The sequence below is a fragment of the Euprymna scolopes genome, chromosome 6 (genome assembly GCF_053919585.1).
Source record: "Euprymna scolopes isolate OS-2025 chromosome 6, ASM5391958v1, whole genome shotgun sequence".
NCBI lineage: Eukaryota > Metazoa > Mollusca > Cephalopoda > Sepiida > Sepiolidae > Euprymna > Euprymna scolopes.
This window is the reverse complement of record NC_136487.1, coordinates 127,321,749-127,343,359: the sequence shown is the minus strand read 5'-3', so window position 1 is coordinate 127,343,359 and position 21,611 is coordinate 127,321,749. Positions and strand designations below refer to the sequence as shown.

General features: G+C 32.7%; 1 long non-coding RNA gene across 1 annotated transcript; it reads right to left on the bottom strand.

The window, feature by feature from the left end:
- Positions 1 to 7,399: 7,399 nt before the first annotated feature.
- Positions 7,400 to 17,953, bottom strand: LOC145278329 (uncharacterized). Its single transcript, XR_013868360.1, has 3 exons — positions 17,884 to 17,953; positions 15,487 to 15,502; positions 7,400 to 7,540 (listed from the first exon to the last, which is right to left on the bottom strand). It is a non-coding gene; the product is annotated as an uncharacterized LOC145278329 (long non-coding RNA).
- Positions 17,954 to 21,611: the final 3,658 nt, after the last annotated feature.

Sequence of the window (21,611 nt, the reverse complement as noted above, 5' to 3'; positions counted from 1 at the left end):
CCTAACAATTATACGGTTAAAAATACGTTTTTGCATAAAACAAACCAATAATACAAAAACAATTAAGAATAAAATCTATTAAACATTATTCGTTATACACAGTCAGTTTTCTGGTTTTATTTATTTCTTTTTTCCCCATATGTTTGTTTTGTTTCTTTGATTTTATTACAGAAAACAAACCAACAAAAAAATTAAAAACAAAATAAAATAAAATAAACATAATTGCGTTCTACACGATAAGTTTTCTGGGAGTTTTTTTTCCATTTGTATTCATTCCACTTCGTTTTGTTTGTTTGTTGGTTGGTTTGTTTGCTTGTTTGTTTGTTTGTTTGTTTGTTTGTTTTGTTTTTTCCTGTACACCGATGACTGCCGGTCTCGCCCGATCAATGCTTGACGGGAATTCATGAGAAATAGGGTCAAATTATGCAGGACTACCTTCATTTTTTTCTTTTTTTTTCACTTTTTCTTGGGCCCTAAACACCTACAAATGATTTCTTAACACCCTTTCTTACATTTCCCCCAGGTTTTGCCATTAATTCTTTCAATTTTACGCGCATAAAACACATAAAAATAACATCATACATATTTGGGTCCTTTTGCTTACCAGTGGGGAGGGGGCAAATATAGTTAATTTCTTCGCCAGATTGGACACTAACAGAACAAATTAAACATAAATCATAGCGGGTTTATTTCGTTTACAAAATAAAGTCCGCTGTTTGCATTTATAGAAAATTTACTCCGTCATATATTACCGAAACCGGGGGGGGAGGCTCTATAAATATATAAGCGAAAATCTATGTGTGTCTGTGTCTGTATGTATGTGTGTCTGTGTCTGTGTGTCTGTGTCTGTATGTGTGTCTGTGTGTGTCTGTGTGTGTATCTGTGTGTGTGTTCGCTTCTTCTTGTGTATGCCCGCGAATGCTTTGGCTTGCAGGTCAGACTTCCTCACACCTATTCATTGCGCTTCATTAACCTTCATATAACGCCTTTATCAGTTCCTCTCCATAGTGGCACAGATGGGTAGGTGACTGGTCTTTCCCCCTTTTCGCGTCAAGGCGTCGGGGTTCAATCCGACCAAAACTTTTTTATTTTAAACCTCTTTTTAACACACGCACCTCCAAACACCCGGGAAACGCCGGGTATCCCCCGCTAGTATATAATAATACAGTGTGCCAAGATGGGGAGGGGAACAAAAGAAAAATAAGTGAAATATACTGAGCAATAGAAAGAAAGCAATATAGAGAGAAAAGAGAGAAAAACGAGATATATAAAGAAAAATAAATATACAAATGAAAATTAACTGCTGGTTACTCGATGAATAATGATAAATGCAGCGGTAAAGAGGTTTATATTGTAATGTTGTGACCCTTTGAGCTGTGATCATTTTTCCAGTTTTAAACGGCATTTATTAAACAATTTTTTTTAAGTAAAGGACTGGAAAAGGTTGTTTTATGTAATTTACCTAGAAGTTAATGTTGAATGTTAGAATAGACAAAAATGTGTATTGATGATTTTTTTATTTTATTATGTATTGTATAATTTGTTGTTTTATGTATTTTGTACATGCTAACTGTATTTGAGAGATCGCAACGTCAGAAAAGAAAGAACAGTAGATAAAGTTGAATAATTTTTTTTTAACGAATGGTCAGATAGTATATTTGGAATTTATAGGAGTAGACAAAATAAATTTACGTGGATGGTTCTTTATTTTACTATTTTCGAGGAGGGATTCGATTTTTTTTTTGTATTGGAATTTCTATTGATTTCGAGTAGAGCCCACATGGAGCAAATTTGAATACTTCATGTGTGGAAATCCGATGTTTTCCGCTAAGCTATGTCCCTTGAAGACAGTCGTCGTTACTGACCTTGAAAAAGTTTTTTTTCAATATAGCAGAACGGAAGATATTTCTGTCCAGCGTGAGCGGATCTAGTTGATAGATAATCAACTTCAGGGGGCAAATGAAATGCTCCCTGACATGGCGTAAGGGGCAAAAGGGGTAATAGCAAATATCGCCATTATGTTGCGAATCACTCAGGATAAGTAGAGGTGAAAGTAAAATATACCAACAATACGTAATAGCTAATAAGTAAAGATTACCCTATTAGGGAATTAAATTAAAAAATATCTATATCAATTAAAGGAAGTGTGTAAGGCAAAAATATTAAACCCAAGGGAAGTAATTTAGTCGACGAAATATTGTCAACGTGGACAGGCAAAAGAGGCCTTCATTGATTATAGCATGACTAGACGAAGGAGTCTTCGGTCGTAGGAGGAGTAATTTACACCAAGGAAATGCCATAAGATCAGTCGATTACAAAGGACTGAGATGGATTTTTTTTAGGAAATTGACTGTTCTTACCCTGGTGGGATGTAAGAATAGTATTAAAAATGAGATATGCTATGAGATCGGGGGAGATTCTGGTCTGAATAAAATTCACAGAGTCAGTTAGTAAATGGCTGAAAATAAAGGGGGGGGAATTTTATGTTTTTATGGATGGAGCTTGACCTTTTCATTAGCCGGTGAGCTAGAAATCTAGAGATTGCACTAATGAAAAAAGAAACAGAATAGGGTGTATAAGAAAAATGTATCCCGTATACTTTTTAAAATAAGGGAGAAAGGAGTGTAATGTTGTGACTCTTTGGGTTATTATCATAGCGTAGTATATGTGTTAACTGTGGCAAGCAGGGCAAAGGGTCAAAAAATTATTATTAATATTATTATTATTATTATTATTATTATTATTATTATTATTATTATTATTATTATTATTATTATTATTAACAATTGATTCGAGCGACTGCAGGTTGCTGGATCGATTTTTATGATTAGAAAAATACACAATTAAATTGGAAAAAGTAATTGACATATAATATTATAATATCGCAAAAGGAATGTGAAAATAGAAAATAGATGTAAGCATGATTTTTAGGTTGCATAAACAAATAACTAGGTTGGGGTTACATCAGCTGTTGGCATGAGACACGTAATGAGACACGTGAAGAGATGCTTGTAGATTTGGGGAGATTCTAAGCAGTCATTAGCTGGACATCAGAGGGAACGGACGACTCAAGAGGGGAGTTAGTCTCCATGGCACAGGGAGCGGCGTCATTTCAGGCAGCCAAGATGTAAAAATGTGTAATCTCTGAAGATGCTGGCCGGATCATGAAAATATATGTTCGTAAATAATTCAGGTATGTGTTGTGTTGTTTACATCTTTTAAAAAGAACTGTTTGTCTACAACTGTTTCGATACGTCCACGTCAATCGTTTCCTGTTAGAACTGTTGCATAAATGTTAAAATATGCACACTAGACGATCAACTAAATGGTACGACGTATACATATACACACATGTACACGTACACGAATATACAGAAAAAGATAACCCCCACTATTCAACATGTACGTCGTTTTAGAGCTCCATAAAATGACAATATAAATGCATGTGCATTTAGAAAATAATCGCTGTTAAATGGGTCTTGCGAGGTGCCTTAAATAAGTTTCCAGAATTTTTAATACTGTAATTTAAAATTGTTTACTGTTGAAAATTCAGTGTTTTATTGTTATACATCTTATGAACTTACTGACCAATTTTTATGATTTCAAATTCAAATGAACAGGTACAGCAGCAATTGAAATACATCACTAATACTTGAATGTCACTGCTAGTAGATTTCAAAGACGTAGTCTGGACGTGAGACTTGGAAATATGCCACAGAAACGTACGGAATGTTTCAGACTGCTGATGGAGACCATATTGTATAAATCGAGCGTCAGTTTCAGAGTGGCAGACTTCCCAGTGAAACATGCTGGCTCCCTCACGCCCAAGAAGGACAGACAGTGCAAATCCACCCAGAAACTTACAATGTTTTTACAACACGAGCATTGTCTATATGCACTTTTCAAAGCCGTTCGAATTTTTAATGAGAATACAAGCACTAAGTGGTTATAAAATGTCCAAATGCCGGATTACACTTCGGAAAAATCAATGCCATATTTCTAAAGAGCAAGTCATTTGTATACACAAATGATCGCAAACACGAACACAGCTTAATAGCAGGAGTGTTAACGTGATGTGAAGAAGGGGAAATACGAGAGAGAGTAAAGAAAGGGTCGCGAGAATTTCAGAGTGCATAAATGGCAATAACAAGAGGGGGAGTGTAAAGCAAGCAACTGGAAATGAAGGAAGTGTATTTAAGTACAAGGAATAGTGTTAGGTGTAGGAGATTTGTATGTGTAGACCTTCCAACGCAGAACTTAAGGTCAGGGGTTGAACGGTGTCAGAAAGTTGAATATAAGGAAAGAACAGTAAAATCCAACTCCAAAGTAGAATGGATTTAATTATTTATGTTACAGTAGATTTTTTTTAAATAAGGGTTAAAAATATAGTAAGTAGGAATATTCAGATGCAACCAGAATAAAATAATCTAATGCTTGACGTGAATAAAAAAGTTATAATTTAGTTATGATAGAACTAGTAAATGCTATGTTCGGGGGTGATTTTGCTCGGTATTCAGTTCCACAAAAAAGAGGGGAGACTGAGTGAGATTATACTTTATATTAAATTGTATTTCAAGTAAAAATACAAAGGGATTGGGTTTAGATGATACCTATGGGTGTATTGCGGAACAAACAATGAACTTATATTGTGTGGGGTCGGGAAAGAAATATGAATTGAATCTAAACTACTAATTTATATTGATGGGGAATATTGGTCCAGTTGATTAAAAAAATTAGTATAAGAGAAGCAGAGAATATTTAATACGGTTTAGAAAGGATTAGGATGATTGTGTTGAGAGGATATATAGAGAATGTCCAAGGTTATCGTATATCAAGATTAATATGCAGGGAGAATGGATGGAAGATCCATATATCAGAAGGAATGTGGGTTAGTTTGTATTACTTTCTCTCCAAGATGGGTAAAATTTAGAGGAAGGGGTGAAAACAAAAATTGCAAGTAGGAAGGGGTGGGGGATCGAAACACTATAAATATGCCACGTAAGGCTAATAATTGGAGTTTTCTACTAGAGATCGATTAAGGCTAACATTTGTAGGAAGTTACGTCATGGTGGAAGTACACGGTAAAAAAGCTACGGAGTTTACAATAGTAGAAAGTTCGACGTTCAAATGACCGATCGCGTTTTTATAGTCTTCCAACACTTTACTTAAGAGACTTGATATCCTTATTGTTTAAAGAAGAAAATGTAATATCAGACTAAATAGTTGAGTTATTTGTTGTTGTTGTTGTTGTTTTTTCAATTCATTCTATTCTTTTAACCACAACGCAAACAAAGAAAAGGTATTAATTACCACGCTGTTTTACTTAATCCAGCATAAGAACGTGCTTACACTAATAATAAATTTTAAAAAAATAACAAGGAAAATTTCTTACTGTCCAACAACTTTGTCTTGTACAAATCATGTTCCACAAAGCGGGCAAAGGTAGGTGCTATAGCAGAAAAAATTGTAGTCCGATTATAGATTTTTGTGGAAAACAATTTGAGACTTATTTTTCGTGGATCAGGTAGTGGCATGCCGAAAAAAACTGACGTTTCTTCGAGTTTTCGAACCTGGTTAAAAGAAATTACACAATATGCAAAATGGGTTAATATACGTGAGACATATGTAAAATTGGTTAATATACGTGAGAGATCTGTTTAGAAAAACAACATACAATTAAGAACCGGATGCATTCTTTTAGCACGGCCAAAATATAATACTTTTCTTCTATTGAGATGAAAGCGTTTATCTTTTGCTGAGTCGACACCGAAAGACAAGAAAATAAGATCAAGAATTCTTAGTATTATGGAATAAGATATAAACATTCCGCTGCAAAAATAACGTGTCTAATAAATATGATAAAAGATAAAAATCCGCTTGAAAAAAAAAAAGCATCCTACAAATACAGACTGTAATACAAAAGTCGAATCAAAATAAAGAAAACAAAACTTATATGCAATACATGTGGTAGAAAGCATATAAAAAAGGACTGTTCCTTTAAGGATAAAATATGCGTTAATTGGCCATAAAAGTTTCTGACAAAAAAGTTTATGAATTACCTTCGTTAACGTCAAATAAAAAATAATGTTAAAATGTATTTAGACTTCAAGAAAATACCATACTCGACACTCGACACTAGACGCAATAAATGTGAATTAAAAAGATTGAAAAAATTGGGGTTAGTTTAAAAGTCGATCACTCGGATTGGGCGTCTCCAATCGTATATATATAAAAGAAAAACCGAAAAAGCAGAATATTGCTGATTTTTCGACTAAATTAAATGATTGTTTGAAAGACTGTGCATATCCTCTACCATCTCCAAAAGATATAATAACTAAATTAAATGAAGGTAGATTGTTTTCAAAGTTGGATTTACCTGAAGCTTATCATTTGTTTAAAGTCAATGAAGAATCTTCGAAATACTTTACAATAAACACGCATAAGTAATGTTTAAATCAAATCGCCTTACTTTTGGATTTAAGGTCCAAGTATATTTCAGCAAATAATGGACACAATGTTAGTTAGTATAAGTTATTTAATCGCATATTTTGATGATAATGAGATTAAAAGCGAAAATCAAGCGCAGCACAAAACCCATATTCGAACAGTATTTCAGAGAGTTGAGAAGTGTGGGTTCAAGCTGAGTGCAGAAAGATAAGAGTTATTCCTAGGCATATCATTGACATTAAACGAAAGAAGACAGAGACTAGAAAGGGCTGAGGCTTATAAAGAACATGCCCGTACCTGATAACATTACTAAACTCCAGACTTTCTTGGGATTAATAAGTAATATAATATTATATATTCCAAAAGTGCATGATATGTGAGCTTCGTTACATAATTTGGTGAAAAGCCACGAAGTGGACATAGGCAGAAGAATGCGAGGAAGCTTTTAAAAATAAAAGCTCTTTATTCGCAGGTCAATCGTATAAACATTTCGACACGAAGAGGAAAATAATTGTAGCGGCAGATGTTAATAATGAAGAACTGGTTGCTGGATTGCTTCACAAATTCGTTTTTCAAAAGCGTTAGGGCTGAAAGAATGTATTGAAAAGAAAGAAATAGTAACCAAAATAATTAGACATGTGATGCCTGAAAACATTACTGCTCGCGGAATGAAATTACTGTCAAATCGAAAAGAAGTTTAGCAATAATTTATGTCACCAGTTTATTATCGAAACGGTAGCAAATACCACTCAGCTATTTGAACGAATATATCACTTTCGCGGAACATATCACTTGAAAACTATTCTGTGAGTACTTGCGTCTAAAAGTCATCAAGGAAATGACAGTAGGATAATGAGGCTTATAGAAAAAGTCGTAACTGATGGTGACTCATACGAATCATGTGCACTGACAAAGGTTTTGTTTTTTATTTACTTACCCATATACATTGCACCAATTATGCGCGCATAAGGAGTTTCTGATTTTCCAACGTATGGAGAATTTGGGGTGTTGCAAGTACCATCAATAGGGCGAAAAGGCAAAATGGTGTGGATAAATGATTTTTGATGTGTAAGGACAATCTGTAGGAGTTGACCTAAATAAAAATACAAAAATGAACATTAAATCAATAAGAAAATAATGTAAACTTTATAATAATTCATGTAAAAAGATTATATATATATATATATATATATATATATATATATATATATATATAAATATGAACGTGTCTGTGTGTTTGTCTGTGTGTCTGTCTGTGTACATTTCCCTACGCAATAAATCTGTCAATTTTTAGTCTACACACTCGAAATTTGATATACAGGGTACTGAGATGTGGGAAAATCGATGTGATCGGTTTTCGGCCAGAAATTTAGCGATTAAGGGGTTAAAGTTCAACGATTTGACCTTTCAGAACTCTACCAAACTCCTCCGAAAATTTTGGGTCTAAACACTTGAAATTTTAGATATAATTTCTATAGGAATGGATCTAACTTAATAACTTGATTTGAGCCAAAAACAATACATTTTAAGAGGTAATAATAAGGGGGTCAAATTAAAAAAAAATTGATCGCTTTTTTTTTGCTCAACATACACGTCCAAACACTCGGGCAACGCCGGACTGAAATGCTAGTATATCTATAAAATTGAACATGCCTGTGTATCTGTGTGTGTGTGTGTGTGTGTGTACATTTCTCTGCACAATAACTCTGTCAATTTTAAGCCTACAGACTCGAAATTTGATATACAGAGTACTAAGATTTGGAGAAATCGATGTGATCGGTTTTCGGTTAGAAATTTGACGGTTAAGGGGTTAAAGTTCAACGATTTGACCTTTGAGAAATCTACCAAACTCCTCAGACAACTTTGGGTCTAAACACTTGAAATTTTAGATATAGGTTCCTTGGGCATATATCTAGCTTAATAACTTGATTTGAGCCCCAAACAATAAAGGTTTAGGGGTTGAAGTTTAAAAAATATGGACGTCTGCGGTCTCTACCAAATTACTCAGACAATTTCTGGTTTAAACATTTGAAATTTTACATAAAGGGTATTCAGAGATAGGGCAAGCTGTTTAATCGGTTTTGATCGAAAATTTTCAGTTAGCAATATATAAATATATGTATGTATGTTTGTTTTCATGTCTGCCTAAAACTTTTGACAGTTGGTTAAAAACATTAATATCTTCACCCTCAACTTGGAATTTTCTACAGGTCTTATATTGTCTATTTATAAAATGGGCGTTTGTTGTATATGAGTTGAAACTGGAATGGAGATGCTATATTAAACTTTTTTTTTTTGCTCAACAGACACATCAAATACCCGGGCAACTCCCAGCTGAAATGCTAGTATATCTATCTCTACATCTATAAAAGTGAACGTGTCTATGTGTCTGTGTGTGTGTGCGTGTGTGTGTGCATTTCCCTATGCAATAACTCTGTCAGTTTTAAGTCTACACACTCGAAATTTTATATACAGGGTACTGAGATTTGTAAAAGTCTTTATATCTGATTTTCGGCCAGAAATTTGGCTGTTAAGGGGTCAAAGTTCAACGATTTGAGATTTGAGAACTCTACCCGACTCCCGCTCAAATTTTGTGTCTAAACACTTGAAATTTAAGATATAGGTTCCTTGGACATGGATCTAACTTAATAACTTGAGTTGAGCCAAAAACAATAAATGTTAAGGGGTCATAATACGGGTCAAATTTTAAAACGTATGCGGTCTCTACCAACTATTCTCTATGGTTGTTAAAAAAAGTTAAGTTAAGGTATATAGAAAGGCATTACTGTACATATTTACATTTTTTTAATATATATATATATATATATATATATATATATATATATATATATATATATATATGTACATAAAGTTATGAAAAGTATATAGGGGCCGAGAAAAGCCGGGTGGAACTGCTAGTATATATATATATATATATATATATATATATATATATATATATATATATATATATATATATAAATGGGTGTCACATTTGAAATACCGATATGAATGAATATTATATTTTTTAGACATTCAAAACGATAAAATGTCATTTTCTTAAAACAAAGATGTTTATATACCTTATAAGATACGAAGCAAGCTTTCGCAGGATCGAGACTTTATGAAGCGGTTTCTTTGTATTAATCATTGTTTTCTCGTTAGAGATATAAAACTCTCTCTAGATAATAGTCCGTTGAAATGTTAAATAAACAGTTTCAAGCCTTTTCAAGTGCAAGCACGCGGTTCGTTTAATAATGATACAAGAAATAGGGTGTCACTTTTGAGAATATTGTTATGAATGAATATTATTTTTTTTAAGAAAGCCAAACGGTGTCAGATTTTTCTTTAAAAGATATTTTTTACCTTTAAAATTTCGAAATAAGCATTCAGGGCTGTGTGTGTGTGTGTGTGTGTGTGTGTGTGTGTGTGTGTGTGTGTGTGTGTGTGTGTGTGTGTGTGTGTGTGTGTTTATTCGGTTGTAATTGTCTTAACATGTCATTATTTATAATTCACTGAATAAGTCACCAATCTCTCTTAGTTGTCTTCATGTTTCCCTTCGTCCACTTTGCCACGAATTTGTCTAATCTCTGTCTCTGTCTCTGTCTCTGTCTCTGGCTGTCTGTCTCTCTCTCTATCTATTTATCTCTCTCTCTCTCTCTCTCTCTCTCTCTCTATATATATATATATATATATATATATATATATATATATATGTATATATATATATATATATATATATGTTATTGTTTTTTTTATTTTTGCGATACGTTTTTGAATGAATTCAATTATTTACGAAATGCATTTTTGTCTAAATGCGAGTTGGGAATAATTTTCCCTTTAACCAACTTGGTACCCTCACATGGGGAGCGGCACATATATTATTTTTAAAATATAATATAATTTTGAAAATATAATATAATTTTGAAAACATAATTTTAAAAATATAGTTATATATATACATATATATATATACATGTATATATACATATATATATATATATATATATATATATATGACGTCAAAAATGAAAAGAGTGTATGTAGGCATAAAAGTTATTTCAAAAATTAAACAACCTGGCCCACTTAAAAGTAGCCCAACTTCTCTAACCTTTCTCCAATGTTTTCAATGTTTTCAGATTAAACGGCCCACTTAAAGGTAGCCCGATCTTACTCTTAACGACCATCTGAATATACAAGACAAAATGCAATTCTTTTTCCAACAAAATGATGCTATATGCTAAACGTCTCACAGATCACTGACACAAGTTCATGACATGTTTACAGAAGAGAGAACAATAAGCAAAAAATTTGTGGCCACCACGTTCCCCGGATTTGTCATCATGTGATTTTTATATTTAGGGGACTTTAAAACAAAAAGTGTATGCAAATAATTCTTACAAGCTAGACCAACTCAAGGAGAACATTACTAATGCTATCAGGATAATTATTAGAGAAAGTCGAAAGGCAATATCTGCAAACGTTGTTAAACGTGCCCAAAAATGCATAGATATCAACAGGGATCACTTCCAGCACATTTTATAACGATACGGATAATTTAAACATTGCTACAGGTAATTTATACAATAAAAGAATGCTCATTCTCTCGACTACATTTCTGGGCTACTTTTAAATGAACCAACCTTTAGTTATATGGCTTTTTTTTTAAAGAAAATGTTAAGCCCCCATTAGAAAATTAAGAAAAATAAATAAATGTGAGGCAATGCAATATTTCGACTTTTTGACGTTGAATATTATCTGACTGTTTACTGTTTGTGATTACCTAGCGGTATAATTGAAACTTTAATTCATAACTTGTATTAATTGTCGTTAGCTTGGATGACCAATACCAGCCTATGGAAGTAAGGATTGCTTTGTGACTGGGCTCGAGTCCTCTGACGGACAGTAATTATTTCCTACGTTGCTGCAAACGGAAGTTGTGAATATATTTTATTAGATTTAAAAATAATTATATAATTACCAATATACATAGCACCAACGATGCGCGCATAAGGAGTTTCTGATTTTCCAGCGTATGGAAAACTTGGGGTGTTGCAAGCACCATCAATAGGGCGAAAAATCAAAGTGTGAGGATAATAGATTTTTGATATGTAAGAACAATTTTTAAGAGTCTAAATAAAAATACAAAAATGAACATTAAATCAATAAAAAAAATAATGTAAACTTTATAATATATGTAAAAAGATTGTGTATATATATATATATACATACATATATATATATATATATATATATATATATATATATATACTCCTATAAATTCGTTTTCTTTTGTGTGTATTGATATTCATATTAAACCCCCTCTTTTCTATTTATTTAAAAAGAAAATACGATTTTCTTATATATAGGTTGTGGAATTGCATTCACTAGCAAAAGATCTAGCTAATTTGCATATTCTTTCAAACATTCATTTTAATTAATTCCCTATTAGTTTTTTTCGGTTTTCTTATGGGATGATCATCTTTAGTTAACTACTAGCATTTCAGCTCGGTGTTGCCCGGGTTTATTCGGTGTGTATGTTGAGCAGAAAAAATGCGGTCAATTTATTAATTTATTTATTATGACCCCTTAAAATTTATTGTTTTGGGCTCAAATCAAGTTATTAAGTTAGATCCATGTCCAAGGAACCTATATCTAAAATTTCAAGTGTTTAGACCCAAAATTGTCGGAGGAGTTTGGTAGAGTTCTGAAAGGTCAAATCCTTGAACCTTGACCCATTAATTGCCAAATATCTGGCCGAAAACCCATCACATCGATTTTTCCAAATCTCAGTACCATGTATATCAAATTTTGAGTCTGCAGCTTAAAATTGACAGAGTTATTGCGTAGGGAAATGTACATACAAAGACACACAGACACACAGACAGACAGATACACAGACACTTTCGCTTTTATAGATATATTAGCATGGGTGCCCGGCATTGCCCGTGTACTTGGAGATGTATGTTGAGCAAAAAAAAAAAAATAATAAGCGGTCAATTTTTTTAAATTTGACCCCTTATTATGATCCCTTAAAAATTATTGTTTTGGGCTCAAATCAAGTTACTAACTTTGATCCAAATCAAGGAATCTATATCTAAAATTTCAAGTGTTTAGACCCAACATCGTTGAGTTTGGTAGAGTTCTCAAAGGTCAAATCGTTGAACTTTGACCCCTTAATCACCAAATTTCTGGCCAAAAACCGATCACATCGATTTTCCCAAATCTCAGTACCCTGTATATCAAATTTCGAGTCTGTAGACTTAAAATTGACAGAGTTACTGCGTAGGGAAATGTACATACACAGACACACAGACAGACATACAGACATACAGACAGACAGACCCTAAAACATTGAAATGGTATGTGCAAAACTTAAACGGGGACAGTTTTAATTCTGCAACAACTATTTCCGATCGGAGGTAGTATTTGTTTATCATTAAAATTTCGAAGTAAGAATTCGGGGTTTGTGTGTGCGTGTGTGTGTGTGTGTGTGTGTGTGTGTGTGTGTGTGTGTGTGTGTGTGTGTGTGTGTGTGTGTGTGTGCTAGTTTGTTTATTCGGTTGTAATTGAATAAGTCACCAATCTCTCTTAGCTGTCTACATGTTCCCCTTCGTCCACTTTGCCACGAATTTGTCTAGTCTCTCTCTCTCTCTCTCTCTCTCTATATATATATATATATATATATATATATATATATATATACATATATATATATATATATATATATATATATATATATATATATATATATATACAGGGTGTCCACAAAGTCTGGCTACATTATGTAGCCAGACTTTGTGGACACCCTGTATATGACGTGAAAGATAAAGAGTGTATGTAAGCATAAAAGTTATTTTAAAAAATTAAACAAAGTGGCCCACTTAAAAGTAGCCCTATCTATCTAATCTTTCTCCAATGTTTTCAATGTTTTCAGATTACGCGGCCAACTTAAAGTAGCCCGATCTTACTCTTAACGACCATCTGAATCTACAAGACAAAATGCAATTCTTTTTCCAACAAAACCGTGCTACATGCCACACACGTCTCACAGATCACTGACACAAGTTCATGACATGTTTACGGAAGAGAGAACAATAAGCAAAACATTTGTGGCCACCACGTTCCCCGGATTTGTCATCATGTGATTTTTATATTTAGGGGACTTTAAAACAAAAAGTGTATGCAAATAATTCTTACAAGCTAGACCAACTCAAGGAAAACATTACCAATGCATTCAGGAGAACTATTAGAGAAAGTCGAAAGGCAGTATCTGCAAACGTTGTTAAACGTGCCCAAAAATGCATAGATATCAACAGGGATCACTTCCGACACATTTTATAACAATACGGGTAATTTAAACATTGCTACACGTAATTCATACAAATAAAGAATGCTGTACTACATTTCTGGGTTACTTTTAAATGGGCCAACCTTTAGTTATACGGCTTTTTTTAAAAAGAAAATGTTGTCCCCCATTAGAAAATTAAGAAAAATAAATAAATGTGAGGCAATACAATATTTCGACTTTTTGACGTTGAATATTATCTGAGTGTTTACTAGCGGTATTAATGAAACTTTAATCCATAACTTGCTGTGTTAATTGTCGTTAGCTTGGATGACCAATACCAGCTTATGGAGGTAAGGATTGCTTTGTGACTGGGCCTGAGTCCTCTGATGGACAGTAATTATTTCCTATGTTGATGAAAACGGAAATTGTGAATATATTTTATTAGATTTAAATATATATATATATATATATATACCTATTATATGTTTCTCTTACATAGCATTTCTCGCGGTTAACGGCAGCCAAATGGATATGGTCCTTTTTAATGAAGCTGGAGATGTCTTTTCGCCACGTTCGAATCTACCTGGATTGTCTGTAGGTATTCGATGATTATTATAGTAAATAATTATGTCGGCCCCTTTAAGAAACTCGTTTCCTATAGGTGAGCACTTCCAGTTGAATTAAAAAGACGATCAATTTAGCTCCTATGCGCAGATCGTCATATAATGATTAGATCACTCTGACTGCTGTTAAAAACATTTAATAAAATAAATGTTTAAAATTCAATATAATTTGTCGTGGTAAACGGTAGCCGAATGGATATGGTCTTTGCTAAAGCAGCCAGAGATGGCTTCTGTCGCCGGGTTTGAATCTATCGACTGGTGTTAATCGGGACACCGTGCACTGAAGATTTCCGAAACGATGAAACACTAGTGTCTGTAGGTATTTAATAATTATTATAGGTAAATAATTAAACATCTTTATTTACAAGTGTTTCAGTGTCATTTTATTCAAGTGTACAATTATATATTCATATATTAAATTATTATTACGTATTAATGTATTAAAATATTATTTTCGTGGCATTTTTCATTCTTTTTTCAATTGTGGGCAGTATATAAGGGATCATTATGATAAAGAATTATCTTGAATATTTAGATAAATGCAATCGTTTTCGATCCACGATCTCCTCATGGTTTTCAATTTCCATTCTTAATTTATTCAATCTGTATATTCTCCATTCCGTCGATTAATGTTGAAAATAATATAAAATTTTAGAAGTCACATGCAGCAAAGCACACGCACATGAAGAACAAGAGAGAGACAAACAGAAATCAAATTCCAGACCCTCATTTCTCGTCGGAATGTTGCATCTTTAATGTCTGTTTTACAAGTATTTTAATGGAATGTACTCTGACGAAGACATAGCACTTGTACACGCTCCGACTAATGCGACAAGCAGCAAAATCACACCCCTTCACTGTAGAGATTAATAGATACCGGAATAGTTTCTTCGAATTGCTAGAGTTTAGAATTTCCACTCGGTCTACTGCTTCTCTGACTGTACTGACATGCAGAAGTTCAAATGCAATGTGAACATGCATCTGATTGATCAACTCACTACTTAATGTCCCTGTTGTTATGGTCTAAAATAATAGCACTTACATCCAAATAGCACTGTTTGCCTTATTTGTGTTGAATAAGAGTAAAAAATGTAAAGAATGTGTATTGCGTTGTAGAATACCCACGGCGGTGGAGCAGCACCTGTTAAAAAGAATATATATATATATATATATATATATATATATATATATATATATATATATATATATATATATATATAAATCGAAACATATAACCATAAAAGTATCATTATCTATATAATTCTATCTATATATAATAGTACGTCAAGACAATTTCATGTTCGTACGTCTAGCATTTCTATTGGAATAAGATCGCCCGATCACTAATGATGTAGTGCAGAAAATCTCATTTTAAAAATGTCATTTGATATAAATGTTGTACCGAACATGTAAGTCGAACTAAAATATATTTTAATCTAGCCAGCGGATGAGGAATAACGTATAGTAACTCTGCTGTTCAAAGAGAGTACAATTATGTTGTGGGGACTGAGTTCACAAGAAATTTTCATACAATCGAAGTGTGTCACAAACTACTTGATGAGTTTTACAGATACACCGCCTTATAACCTTAACTTCTGAAAGTACTTTAATAAGATTACTTAGATAAATATGTTCTGATTTAAATAAATGGTTTTTCTGCATTTCTGAACGTTCATCATATAACTAAAACGTTTTATTTATAAAGGTCCTACCATTGTTTTCAGCATATGAGAGAAAATAATGTCTGGGCAGCTACGCCGGTATCCTTTCACCCCGGGCAATTTGCAATTAACTAACTTCTTCAAAAAGAGAGAAGGTAAAAACTAGGCGGATGGACGTCTTAAAACTGCACAGGACGAGCAATATACTTCAATCAGCAAGGACAGCCCCTCTTAACAATGATCCAGACGCTTATTCGCTTTGGTGCCTATAGACCCCGATTGTGTAGCGACAATGATAAAATTGACGTTCAAGTTGTAACGAAATCGCTTTTTCTAGATACAAGATTTTTCAGCTTTGTCGGAAAGGCAATCCATTTTTAATTACTGTATAATTACCTATCAAAAGCTTTGAATTGTTAAAAAGGTGTGTGAAATGTAATATTGCCCTTGTATTAATGGACAAGGTTATGATTAAACACCATGTTCATTTCTTATAATTTCTATATGCGTTTGACAAAAGTAAACCGTTAATATAAATAATGACCGTGATCAGCCAATCAAATCGAGAAGTTGGTACGATAAAGATAGATGGCAAAGTATGTTTTATGGTTCGCTGAAAAAATCCTTCTATCTCTTTTAAGCATGACTTATTTAGGAATTCAGTAGATCATACTGGAATTATATATATATATAGTCTTTGTTTATATTTCTGTGCTGTCAGAGTTAAGATAGGAAAATCAAGATTACTTTATTAATGTAAAGAGAACTTTCTTAGAACTGCACGCCTGTGGAACTTTGTTCCGTCTGTCTGCTTCCCTCCAGACTACAACTTGGATGTCTTCAAGTCCAATGTTAAAAAAATTCCTAATGAACCGCCCCCTTAAGTAAACACTTCAGCAAATCTCCACACTAACGTAATGTACTTGCAATAACCCTTATCCCTGAGTGGCTTCCGGACCTTGTTAAGTGGTGATCACTGTGTAAAAAAAAAGAGAAGATTAACTTTTCAATGTATAGGCGTCTTTTTATTTGTGCGAATACTATATTTTTTTTAGTTTGTAAAATCCAAACGGAATCAGAAGCAAAGGGGTCTTTTCTATTTCATATATATACGATATATATATATATATATATATATATATATATATATATATATATATATATATATATATATATATATATATTAACAGGTGACATGATATATTCTGTATATATATTTTAACATTAAATTCGATAGTGCTTAATACGCAAGTAGAGCTTGGTACTAGAATGAAAATATATGAAAACTTAGCTACACAGATACGTTCATGCTTATTTCCCACAGGAAATCATTAGACAAAATGCCTGCTGATTTCCTTGGATGTATATAAATATATGTTATTTCCTAGGATATATATAAATATATATGATTTCCTTGGATGTATATAAATATATATGATTTCCTTGGATGTATATGAATATATATGATTTCCTTGGATGTATATAAATATATATGATTTCCTTGAATGTATATAAATATATATGATTTCCTTGGATTTATATAAATATATATGATTTCCTTGGATGTATATAAATATATATGATTTCCTTGGATGTATATAAATATATATGATTTCCTTGGATGTATATAAATATATATGATTTCCTTGGATGTATATAAATATATAGGATTTCCTTGGATTTATATAAATATATATGATTTCCTTGGATGTATATAAATATATATGATTTCCTAGGATGTATATAAATATATATGATTTCCTTGGATGTATATAAATATATGTGATTTCCTTGGATGTATATAAATATATATGATTCATTATTAGGTTGAGTAACAAAAATAACAAAATATACAGCCTACCTTCTGTTCCATTGACCCCGAAAGTAAACACGCAAGAAGCGGCAATAAAAGTCAAGTAGGATGGCAATCTGTAAAGAAATAAACGAGAATTAATCCACCATTAAAACAATGAATGAGGACGGATTTTGTAAAAGTGGTTCGCCTTCAGCGACTGTGCGACATGCTCAGCAATTCTTATTTCAGATATCTGTAATAGAAACATTGATACTAATCACAAAACGAGGCCAAATATGTGTAACGCGATAACTGATTTTCACAACTCAAATTATCATCATACTCTGTATTCACTGAACAGACATCAAAAGAAGTTAATTATTTATATCTTACAACCAATTTATATATATATATATATATCAAAGACAATACCATAAACAATTTAATAATTATTGTACTTATAATGATGTCGATAGTCTCATTAAGTGCGTCTTGGGTGAATAGATTTCCTACATCCAGTGAGGCAGTGATTTGATTCTTTAGTTTTGTAGAATTGAGAATTTGCATTCTGCAGTTTTACGGTGAACTCTACATTATATTTTCTCGGTAAATACACTCGTTATTTTAGTAAATTCCATAATTTAGTAAGCATTAAAATATGTTTATAAATTAACTAAAAGTATCAATTCACTTATTTGTAAATTATTTTTAACGTATTGTTTACATTATTCATATAACAATGGATGATTACATTTTCAGAGCCGGAAGACCACTCGAGAATAAGAATAAATAAAATTTTCAGTTGACGATGAAGAACACTTTAGATAGGATTCGAAACAATAGCTTAAATGATCATAATCTGATTATTAAAGCGTGTGGCTAAATATATATTTGTTAACATTCGACTTAGAAACGGCCATCTTGTGCTCAGCTGGGATTCAGTTTCACAGGATCGCATTCAACAGTTATACACTTCTTTAAAGGAGACGTTTTTTTATGATTGCTTAATTTAGTTTCAGGTGATGAGTTCACAACTCATAATGATCGGTTATATGCTTAAGAGAAAATCCTGTATATAAAAATATATAACATTTACACATACCTAACTTAATATGCATGGTGTTAGTTCAATGATAACCCAAAGTTCAATCACTCGACAGACCCAGTTACGAGGGGCGTGCAATAAGTAATGCCCCTGACCCACTTCCATTTGTCTGATCTAGCTGAAATTTTGCATGTGTACTGATTTATACTTCTATGGGTTAGGTGCCAAATTACAGCTCTGAACTAATTGTGGTTTCTGTTTTACAGGTATTTGAACTAAGTCAGGTGTGAAATGGAGCCTGTTGAATATCGAGCAGTGATCCGGTTTTGCATTTGAAAGGACGCACACCACATGAGACTTTTGATGAAATGAAAGAAACTTATGGTGATAATGCCCCATCATATGACCTTATAAAACGCTAGCATCATGAATTCAAACATGGCCAGAAGTCTGTGGAAACAGCTTCCAGACTTGGTCGCCCCTCCCTTCTGACATTGATGATGCATCCGTCCGTCAAGTTGAGGCTGCCATTTTGGAAGATCGGCGCATTACTATTCGCCAAATAGCCCAAGATGTCAAGATTAGTACAGGGTCTGTGGAAACTATCATTCATGACCATTTGCATATGCATAAGGTGTCTGCCAGATGGATTCCTAGGTTGCTCACACCATTCAAGAAGCGAGAACGCGTCGAGTGCTCGAGGATGAATTTGGAGATGTGCCAAGAAGATGAGTCAAAGTTTTTCAAAAGACTGATATTAATTAGGTTTTAAGGGTATTGTCGATTCTCACGATCGGTTCACCCTTTTCGTTCACCAGAGGTCATTTTTTTAGCTCAGCCAGACTGATAATGTACCAAACAATTCTGAACAAGAACCTCAGTCAGAAACAAAACAATTATTATTTTTATCGTTCATTTTGCCCATCCTATCAATTTCTCAGCCATATACGAATAATACATACACACTATCCCGATATATACCAGTGGAGGAATGGTTAACCTATTCAAAGACAGCATTAAAATAATTTCACATTTCTAATTAATTATGATAATCAGTTTACAGGGCACCAACTCCACTCACTTGGCCTAGACATTGAATTTTACGGTGCTTGCCACACTGATGAGACACTTATCTGTAATGGTGGTTTGACGTTCTTCTCAATCTTGCCCAAGAAATAACGTCACACACACACACACACACACACACACACACACACACATATATATATATATATATATATATATATATATATATATATATATACTTCGGAATAGTTTTTTATTTAACAATCAGTGGTTATGTAAACGTGAGATTGTAGGTTTACAAAATATTACTGGCAGTAATATTCTATAAGTTATCCTATCTAAACAAGAATTGCTCGATATGCAAGATAGAGCAAATAAATTAAATTGTAATTCAATGAATTTCAAAAAAACTCTCATTGAAATGAAATGAAGTGGTTGAGTTTCATATCAAAGAATCTTTATTATTCTAAGCAATACAAAGAATGTTTTAGAAAATTAATCTCCTTACGACCTGACCTCAATTAAGCGACCGATCAAACTTTATGATTCTTTGATTCTACTTGAAGAGATATCTATTTATATACATGTATGTATGTTTATGTGTGTATATGTATGTATATGTATATATATGTTTATATATATGTGTGTATATGTATATATATATGTATGTGTGTATATGTATTTGTATGTATATGTATATATGTATATTGTGTGTATGTGTGTGTTTGTATATGTGTGTTCATGTGTATATAAGGATGAATATGCACATATGTCTCACCCCACTTCCTACCACTTACCACTACCTACTCTCCCTAACACTTCGCCCCACTAAAAATAATATAAACTTCTAATGATAAGGTTTCCACCAGACTTTGAATTATTATCGCTGGACCCAAAACAAATTTAAACAAGCACTTGCCCGATTCGGATATATACACGGCTATGCGGATTACCCAGTATATGACTTGGAAATTATTACCAAACGGATGTAAAGAACGTATAATATGGATTTTACCAAGCAAGTTGGATCAACAAAAACATTCATATCCTTTTTCTACAAATCCTCCTGCTACAGGACTTCTGATAAATGTATTATTTTCACTTTGACTTTCCATGTCTCACTGACTTTAGCAAATAGGGTGCATACCTTTATAAGTATTTGCTAATATTTTCTCTCCTCTGATGAGATGGTAGACATCGAAACCCTATAGGTTAAGGAGATTAATTTTCTAAAGCATTCTTTGTCTTGCTTAGAATAATAAAAATTCTTTGATATGAAACTCAACCACTTCATTTCATTTCAATGAGAGTTTTTTGAAATTCATTGAATTACAATTTAATATATATATATATATATATATATATATATATATATATATTAGGCACCGCCAAAACTGGGGGGGGGGGGCAGGTCAGTACTTTTTGACGGACCGTCTTTTTAAAAATCTACCAAAAATCAGGTAATTATCCGATCAATACGAAATTTTCAGCGATTATTAGGAGAAGAATGAACTTTATAACAGTGTACTTATTTTTCATAAACGATATTTATATATATATATATATATATATTTTGCTTACAACCCCCCCTTGTTTTAAAGTGGGAACAAATATGCTTAAAATAATCATCTGAAACTGAACAAAACATATTGTGTTGTTGTAAGGGACAGAATTATAGATTTAAAAAAAAAAAAATTGTTTGCATACCTTATTTTGACGTCTG